Genomic DNA, 10,186 nt, shown 5'->3' on the forward strand with positions numbered 1-10,186 from the left:
CAACCATTTTAATGATTTTTATGCAAGTAAGATATCTCAGCTCAGGCAGGGAATGCACATCTCAAACAATACAAAATCAAATGACATAATTAAGAATATCATAATGAAAGATAAAGGGTGTACATTTGATTTTCAACAGGTTGAGGTTAGTGATATTGAAAGGTTCTCCAGCTTCTGCTCCACTCTTCTTCTCTTTGTCAGCCTTTCTATCTTTTCTATATTAGGTCTGGAGTTGCCCTCATTAAAAACTGATTTGGAGTCTTTGGGTAAAGGAGTAACCTTAGCCTCCTTCCATATCTTTGGACATAGTCCCACTTGTATACATCTATTAATAATATGACACTGGACTTGCTATGATCGTAGCAGTAATTCTCAATAATTTACTATCCAAGTTGTCTGTGCCAGCTAACTTGCTGTCAGGTAGAGCCTGGAGTAACCTTTCAATATCACTAACCTCAACCTGTTGAAAATCAAATGTACACCCTTTATCTTTCATTATGATATTCTTAATTGTGTCATTTGATTTTGTATTGTTTGAGATGTGCATTCCCTGCCTGAGCTGAAATATCTTACTTGCATAAAAATCATTAAAATGGTTGGCAATATCACATGGTTTGGTTAGGACAATTCCATATGACTCAACAAAAGGTGTACAGACATTGGATTTTCTACCCATAATTTGATTTAAAACATTCCATAGATTTTTACCATCATTTCTCACATCATATAACCATGGTTTAAAATATTCCCTTTTTCTCACCTTATTTAACTTTGTGACTTGATTACGTAAGGAACGGTACTTTTGTCTGTCATCTGCAGAACTGGAACACACTGATGCTTTTTTGGCTACAGTATGTCTCTCTCATTCATTAAAATTCATTAAAAGCTACTATCTATCCATGGGGCTGATTTGTTTCTGACATAAATAAGTCCAGTGCAACCTCTGGGTCATCCTCACAACATACCTCCTCCCAGTTTATACCCAACATTTCATTAATAAAACCTTCTACATTAAAACTCTTATATGACCGTGAGTGAAATTTCAGGGGAGCTCCCACAGACCGTAGTACAATATATACATACATGAAACACATATAACACTGTACATAACAGAATATTTTAAATAAAGTGCATGATGAGTGGTAACAGTGATTATCAAGTCCAGGTAAGTGCATGGTGCACGTGAGGGGACAGTCAATGAGCGTTTAACAGTCTGACTGCTTGGGGGAAAAAGCTGTTCTTAAATCTTTAACTCTTGGCATGTATGGACCGGTATCTCCTCCCTGAGGGAAGGAGCTGAAAGAGGTGATGTGCTGGGTGAGACTGGTCCTTGATGATACACTTGGAGCGGTGGAGGCAGCGGGAGGTGAAGACGGAGGTGATGTTTGATAGAGGAGTCCCGACAATCCTGCCTGCCGCCTTCACCACCCTCTGTAGAGCCTCTTGCTCTGCCTTTGTGCAGCTGGATAACCACACAGACTTCACACAGACTGTCTGTACAATACTGCTGTAGGCCTATAATACTTATGTAAATAAGTAAGGCAATTGAAATATATCTGCAGTACAGCTCAATACACACAATTGTTAAGGGGATGCAGACCAGAGAAAGACTTCCGTCTTGTTTACATCAGGGTCCCCCATTTTCAATTCATCATAAATGTACAGTTCCCTCCCCCTTGTATATATTTACTGTATGTCACAAATGTAACAGTACTGCATGGTCTGCATCCCCTTAACAATTGTGTGTATTGAGCTGTACTGCATTCTGCAATCTGTTAATAAAGTTTTCAATCAATCAATCAATAAATCAATAAATCAATAAATCAATCAATCAATCAATCAATCGGTCACTGTACCCATTCTGCAATCTGTTAATAAAGTTTTCAATCAATCAATCAATCAATCAATCAATCAATCGGTCAGGTCACGTGTACCCATTCTACAATCTGTTAATAAAGTTTTCAATCAATCAATCAATCTGTTAATAAAGTTTTCAATCAATCAATCAATCAATCAATCAATCAATCAATCAATCAATCAATCAATCAATCAATCCCGCAGTGCAACGTGACCCAAATCATACGGCAATCTGTTAATAAAGTTTTCAATCAATCAATCAATCAATCCCGCAGTGCAACGTGCAACGTGACCCAAAATCACGTGACCAAAATCAGCCAATGGAAGCGAGGGGTTGCTATGTGCGGGGCTTGTATGTGCGGGGCTTGTAAGCGCTGGTCTGAACGGCTGCAGCTGGATACTATTGCAACCTAGGAGTGCAGAGCGAAGCAAATGCATCATGACTGTGAGTAAATAAATGTGATGTGATGAATGAATGTCTTGCTGTATGAACGTCATTCTGCTATAACAACGGAAACGGAATGAAATGATTGTGCGCATTCGGACATCCTACGAAAGCTGACAAGAGGGAATGTTTGGTGTGTGTGTGTGTGTGTGTGTGTGTGTGTGTTGCCCTGCGGCATATGGCGTGTGTGCGTTCCCATGTGCGCTGTCCACATGAAACGCACCACATTACATTATACGGTTATGGTATATGGAAAGACAGACAATGAGTGTGTGTGTATGTACAGTATGCGCACTGCCCGCAAAGTCAGTGACGGAGCCGCACCGTCACACATAGAATATAAAACAAAACATGACAGCACATAATACAGGAATAATAATAATAATAATAATAATAATAATAATAATAATAATAATAATAATAATAATAATAATAATAATAATAAAAAACAGAACAACACCAGACAATAATAACAATAATGACAATAGAATAACAGTAGAATAACAAAAGTAATACAAATAATTAGGGATGCTCGATATTGGCTTTTTTACCGATACCGATATTGTCCAACTCTTAATTTCCGATATCAACCGATATCACATTTTAATGCCGATATCGGCCGATAATATCGGTAGGCCGATAATATCGGACATCCCTACAAATATGTCTCTCTCCCTCACCGTCTCTCTCTCAGAACATTCCTCTGAGCTCTCTCTCTCCCTCACCGTCTCTCTCTCAGAACATTCCTCTGAGCTCTCTCTCCCTCACCGTCTCTCTCTCAGAACATTCCCCCTCTCTCTCCCTCACCGTCTCTCTCTCAGAACATTCCTCTGAGCTCTCTCTCCCTCACCGTCTCTCTCTCAGAACATTCCTCTGAGCTCTCTCTCTCTCTCCCTCACCGTCTCTCTCTCAGAACATTCCTCTGAGCTCACTCTCTCTCACCGTCTCTCTCTCAGAACATTCCCCTGGGTGCTCTCTCCCTCACCGTCTCTCTCTCAGAACATTCCTCTGAGCTCTCTCTCCCTCACCGTCTCTCTCTCAGAACATTCCTCTGAGCTCTCTCTCCCTCACCGTCTCTCTCTCAGAACATTCCTCTGAGCTCTCTCTCCCTCACCGTCTCTCTCTCAGAACATTCCTCTGAGCTCTCTCTCCCTCACCGTCTCTCTCTCAGAACATTCCTCTGAGCTCTCTCTCTCTCACCGTCTCTCTCTCAGAACATTCCTCTGAGCTCTCTCCCTCACCGTCTCTCTCTCAGAACATTCCTCTGAGCTCTCTCTCTCTCACCGTCTCTCTCTCAGAACATTCCTCTGAGCTCTCTCTCCCTCACCGTCTCTCTCTCAGAACATTCCTCTGAGCTCTCTCCCTCACCGTCTCTCTCTCAGAACATTCCTCTGAGCTCTCTCTCTCTCACCGTCTCTCTCTCAGAACATTCCTCTGAGCTCTCTCTCCCTCACCGTCTCTCTCTCAGAACATTCCTCTGAGCTCTCTCTCCCTCACCGTCTCTCTCTCAGAACATTCCTCTGAGCTCTCTCTCCCTCACCGTCTCTCTCTCAGAACATTCCTCTGAGCTCTCTCTCTCTCACGTCTCTCTCTCAGAACATTCCTCTCAGCTCTCTCTCCCTCACCGTCTCTCTCTCAGAACATTCCCCTGAGCTCTCTCTCTCTCACGTCTCTCTCTCAGAACATTCCTCTGAGCTCTCTCTCTCTCACGTCTCTCTCTCAGAACACTCCCCTGGGTGCTCTGGGCTCTCACTCTTACACGTCTTTCTCAATTCATGGTCTACGGAGCAGCTTCAGACTTTATACCGGTCGGCGATGACACGTTTGAGTTTTAGCCACTCTACTTTAGTTTGGATTTGGGAGAGAGCTGTTCATGAGCATTAACGTTTAATTCACACTATCTTAGAGACCACAGGAATAACATACTGTATTATGTGAATTCTCAAAATGACCAGTTCCTCCTTTAAATGAAAGGGAATCCAGAATACCTCGAGTAGAACAGTGGTACGGTGTCTCCCCCGTGGTGCTGAGTGACATGAGAACAGTGGTACGGTGTCTCCCCCGTGGTGCTGAGTGACATGAGAACAGTGGTACGGTGTCTCCCCCACGCTGAGTGACATGAGAACAGTGGTACGGTGTCTCCCCCGTGGTGCTGAGTGACATGAGAACAGTGGTACGGTGTCTCCCCCGCGCTGAGTGACATGAGAACAGTGGTACGGTGTCTCCCCCACGCTGAGTGACATGAGAACAGTGGTACGGTGTCTCCCCCGTGGTGCTGAGTGACATGAGAACAGTGGTACGGTGTCTCCCCCGTGGTGCTGAGTGACATGAGAACAGTGGTACGGTGTCTCCCCCGTGGTGCTGAGTGACATGAGAACAGTGGTACGGTGTCTCCCCCGTGGTGCTGAGTGACATGAGAACAGTGGTACGGTGTCTCCCCCGTGGTGCTGAGTGACATGAGAACAGTGGTACGGTGTCTCCCCCGTGGTGCTGAGTGACATGAGAACAGTGGTACGGTGTCTCCCCCGTGCTGAGTGACATGAGAACAGTGGTACAGTGTCTCCCCCGTGGTGCTGAGTGACACGAGAACAGTGGTACGGTGTCTCCCCCGCGCTGAGTGACATGAGAACAGTGGTACGGTGTCTCCCCCGCGCTGAGTGACATGAGAACAGTGGTACGGTGTCTCCCCGTGGTGCTGAGTGACATGAGAACAGTGGTATGGTGTTTCCCCCGTGGTGCTGAGTGACATGAGAACAGTGGTACGGTGTCTCCCCCGCGCTGAGTGACATGAGAACAGTGGTACGGTGTCTCCCCCCCCCCGCGCTGAGTGACATGAGAACAGTGGTACGGTGTCTCCCCCGTGGTGCTGAGTGACACGAGAACAGTGGTACGGTGTCTCCCCCGCGCTGAGTGACATGAGAACAGTGGTACAGTGTCTCCCCCGTGGTGCTGAGTGACACGAGAACAGTGGTACGGTGTCTCCCCCGTGGTGCTGAGTGACACGAGAACAGTGGTACGGTGTCTCCCCCCCGTGGTGCTGAGTGACATGAGAACAGTGGTACGGTGTCTCCCCTGTGGTGCTGAGTGACATGAGAACAGTGGTACGGTGTCTCCCCCGTGGTGCTGAGTGACATGAGAACAGTGGTACGGTGTCTCCCCCGTGGTGCTGAGTGACATGAGAACAGTGGTACGGTGTCTCCCCCCCGCGCTGAGTGACATGAGAACAGTGGTACGGTGTCTCCCCCGTGGTGCTGAGTGACATGAGAACAGTGGTACGGTGTCCCCCCCCGCGCTGAGTGACATGAGAACAGTGGTACGGTGTCTCCCCCGCGCTGAGTGACATGAGAACAGTGGTACGGTGTCTCCCCCGTGGTGCTGAGTGACATGAGAACAGTGGTACGGTGTCCCCCCCGCGCTGAGTGACATGAGAACAGTGGTACGGTGTCTCCCCCCGCGCTGAGTGACATGAGAACAGTGGTACGGTGTCTCCCCCGTGGTGCTGAGTGACATGAGAACAGTGGTACGGTGTCTCCCCGTGGTGCTGAGTGACATGAGAACAGTGGTACGGTGTCTCCCCCGTGCTGAGTGACACGAGAACATCGTGACTAGTGGGTCATAAGTGATGACTGAGAGGGAGCATCTAGTGGGTCGTAAGTGATGACTGAGAGGGAGCATCTAGTGGGTCGTAAGTGATGACTGAGAGGGAGCATCTAGTGGGTCGTAAGTGATGACTGAGAGGGAGCATCTAGTGGGTCGTAAGTGATGACTGAGAGGGAGCATCTAGTGGGTCGTAAGTGATGACTGAGAGGGAGCATCTAGTGGGTCGTAAGTGATGACTGAGAGGGAGCATCTAGTGGGTCGTAAGTGATGACTGAGAGGGAGCATCTAGTGGGTCGTAAGTGATGACTGAGAGGGAGCATCTAGTGGGTCGTAAGTGATGACTGAGAGGGAGCATCTAGTGGGTCGTAAGTGATGACTGAGAGGGAGCATCTAGTGGGTCGTAAGTGATGACCGAGAGGGAGCATCTAGTGGGTCGTAAGTGATGACTGAGAGGGAGCATCTAGTGGGTCGTAAGTGATGACTGAGAGGGAGCATCTAGTGGGTCGTAAGTGATGACTGAGAGGGAGCATCTAGTGGGTCGTAAGTGATGACTGAGAGGGAGCATCTAGTGGGTCGTAAGTGATGACTGAGAGGGAGCATCTAGTGGGTCGTAAGTGATGACTGAGAGGGAGCATCTAGTGGGTCGTAAGTGATGACTGAGAGGGAGCATCTAGTGGGTCGTAAGTGATGACTGAGAGGGAGCATCTAGTGGGTCGTAAGTGATGATCGAGAGGGAGCATCTAGTGGGTCGTAAGTGATGACTGAGAGGGATCATCTAGTGGGTCGTAAGTGATGACTGAGAGGGAGCATCTAGTGGGTCGTAAGTGATGACTGAGAGGGATCATCTAGTGGGTCGTAAGTGATGACTGAGAGGGAGCATCTAGTGGGTCGTAAGTGATGACTGAGAGGGAGCATCTAGTGGGTCGTAAGTGATGACTGAGAGGGAGCATCTAGTGGGTCGTAAGTGATGACTGAGAGGGATCATCTAGTGGGTCGTAAGTGATGAGACTGAGGAGGGAGCATCTAGTGGGTCGTAAGTGATGACTGAGAGGGAGCATCTAGTGGGTCGTAAGTGATGACTGAGAGGGAGCATCTAGTGGGTCGTAAGTGATGACTGAGAGGGAGCATCTAGTGGGTCGTAAGTGATGACTGAGAGGGAGCATCTAGTGGGTCGTAAGTGATGACTGAGAGGGAGCATCTAGTGGGTCGTAAGTGATGACTGAGAGGGAGCATCTAGTGGGTCGTAAGTGATGACTGAGAGGGAGCATCTAGTGGGTCGTAAGTGATGACTGAGAGGGAGCATCTAGTGGGTCGTAAGTGATGACTGAGAGGGAGCATCTAGTGGGTCGTAAGTGATGACTGAGAGGGAGCATCTAGTGGGTCGTAAGTGATGACTGAGAGGGAGCATCTAGTGAGGTCGTAAGTGATGACCGAGAGGAGCATCTAGTGGGTCGTAAGTGATGACTGAGAGGGAGCATCTAGTGGGTCGTAAGTGATGACTGAGAGGGAGCATCTAGTGGGTCGTAAGTGATGACTGAGAGGGAGCATCTAGTGGGTCGTAAGTGATGACTGAGAGGGAGCATCTAGTGGGTCGTAAGTGATGACTGAGAGGGAGCATCTAGTGGGTCGTAAGTGATGACTGAGAGGGAGCATCTAGTGGGTCGTAAGTGATGACTGAGAGGGAGCATCTAGTGGGTCGTAAGTGATGACTGAGAGGGAGCATCTAGTGGGTCGTAAGTGATGATCGAGAGGGAGCATCTAGTGGGTCGTAAGTGATGACTGAGAGGGATCATCTAGTGGGTCGTAAGTGATGACTGAGAGGGAGCATCTAGTGGGTCGTAAGTGATGACTGAGAGGGAGCATCTAGTGGGTCGTAAGTGATGACTGAGAGGGATCATCTAGTGGGTCGTAAGTGATGACTGAGAGGGAGCATCTAGTGGGTCGTAAGTGATGACTGAGAGGGATCATCTAGTGGGTCGTAAGTGATGACTGAGAGGGAGCATCTAGTGGGTCATAAGTGATGACTGAGAGGGAGCATCTAGTGGGTCGTAAGTGATGACTGAGAGGGATCATCTAGTGGGTCGTAAGTGATGACTGAGAGGGAGCATCTAGTGGGTCGTAAGTGATGACTGAGAGGGAGCATTAGTGGGTCGTAGTTGACTGAGAGGGATCATCTAGTGGGTCGTAAGTGATGACTGAGAGGGAGCATCTAGTGGGTCGTAAGTGATGACTGAGAGGGAGCATCTAGTGGGTCGTAAGTGATGACTGAGAGGGATCATCTAGTGGGTCGTAAGTGATGACTGAGAGGGAGCATCTAGTGGGTCGTAAGTGATGACTGAGAGGGATCATCTAGTGGGTCGTAAGTGATGACTGAGAGGGAGCATCTAGTGGGTCGTAAGTGATGACTGAGAGGGAGCATCTAGTGGGTCGTAAGTGATGACTGAGAGGGATCATCTAGTGGGTCGTAAGTGATGACTGAGAGGGAGCATCTAGTGGGTCGTAAGTGATGACTGAGAGGGAGCATCTAGTGGTCGTAAGTGATGACTGAGAGGGATCATCTAGTGGGTCGTAAGTGATGACTGAGAGGGATCATCTAGTGGGTCGTAAGTGATGACTGAGAGGGAGCATCTAGTGGGTCGTAAGTGATGACTGAGAGGGATCATCTAGTGGGTCGTAAGTGATGACTGAGAGGGAAGCATCTAGTGGGTCGTAAGTGATGACTGAGAGGGAGCATCTAGTGGTCGTAAGTGATGACTGAGAGGGAGCATCTAGTGGGTCGTAAGTGATGACTGAGAGGGAGCATCTAGTGGGTCGTAAGTGATGACTGAGAGGGAGCATCTAGTGGGTCGTAAGTGATGACTGAGAGGGAGCATCTAGTGGGTCGTAAGTGATGACTGAGAGGGAGCATCTAGTGGGTCGTAAGTGATGACTGAGAGGGAGCATCTAGTGGGTCGTAAGTGATGACTGAGAGGGAGCATCTAGTGGGTCGTAAGTGATGACTGAGAGGGAGCATCTAGTGGGTCGTAAGTGATGACTGAGAGGGAGCATCTAGTGGGTCGTAAGTGATGACTGAGAGGGCAGCATCTAGTGGGTCGTAAGTGATGACTGAGAGGGAGCATCTAGTGGGTCGTAAGTGATGACTGAGAGGGAGCATCTAGTGGGTCGTAAGTGATGACTGAGAGGGAGCATCTAGTGGGTCGTAAGTGATGACTGAGAGGGAGCATCTAGTGGGTCGTAAGTGATGACTGAGAGGGAGCATCTAGTGGGTCGTAAGTGATGACTGAGAGGGAGCATCTAGTGGGTCGTAAGTGATGACTGAGAGGGAGCATCTAGTGGGTCGTAAGTGATGACTGAGAGGGAGCATCTAGTGGGTCGTAAGTGATGACTGAGAGGGAGCATCTAGTGGGTCGTAAGTGATGACTGAGAGGGAGCATCTAGTGGGTCGTAAGTGATGACTGAGAGGGAGCATCTAGTGGGTCGTAAGTGATGACTGAGAGGGAGCATCTAGTGGGTCGTAAGTGATGACTGAGAGGGAGCATCTAGTGGGTCGTAAGTGATGACTGAGAGGGAGCATCTAGTGGGTCGTAAGTGATGACCGAGAGGGAGCATCTAGTGGGTCGTAAGTGATGACTGAGAGGGAGCATCTAGTGGGTCGTAAGTGATGACCGAGAGGGAGCATCTAGTGGGTCGTAAGTGATGACTGAGAGGGAGCATCTAGTGGGTCGTAAGTGATGACTGAGAGGGAGCATCTAGTGGGTCGTAAGTGATGACCGAGAGGGAGCATCTAGTGGGTCGTAAGTGATGACTGAGAGGGAGCATCTAGTGGGTCGTAAGTGATGACTGAGAGGGAGCATCTAGTGGGTCGTAAGTGATGACCGAGAGGGAGCATCTAGTGGGTCGTAAGTGATGACTGAGAGGGAGCATCTAGTGGGTCGTAAGTGATGACTGAGAGGGAGCATCTAGTGGGTCGTAAGTGATGACTGAGAGGGAGCATCTAGTGGGTCGTAAGTGATAGACGAGGAGCATCTAGTGGGTCGTAAGTGATGACTGAGAGGGAGCATCTAGTGGGTCGTAAGTGATGACTGAGAGGGAGCATCTAGTGGGTCGTAAGTGATGACCGAGAGGGAGCATCTAGTGGGTCGTAAGTGATGACTGAGAGGGAGCATCTAGTGGGTCGTAAGTGATGACCGAGAGGGAGCATCTAGTGGGTCGTAAGTGATGACGAGAGGGAGCATCTAGTGGGTCGTAAGTGATGACGAGAGGGAGCATCTAGTGGGTCGTAAG

Source organism: Notolepis coatsorum (genome assembly GCF_963971535.1).
Source record: "Notolepis coatsorum genome assembly, chromosome: 18".
Classification (NCBI taxonomy): domain Eukaryota; kingdom Metazoa; phylum Chordata; class Actinopteri; order Aulopiformes; family Paralepididae; genus Notolepis; species Notolepis coatsorum.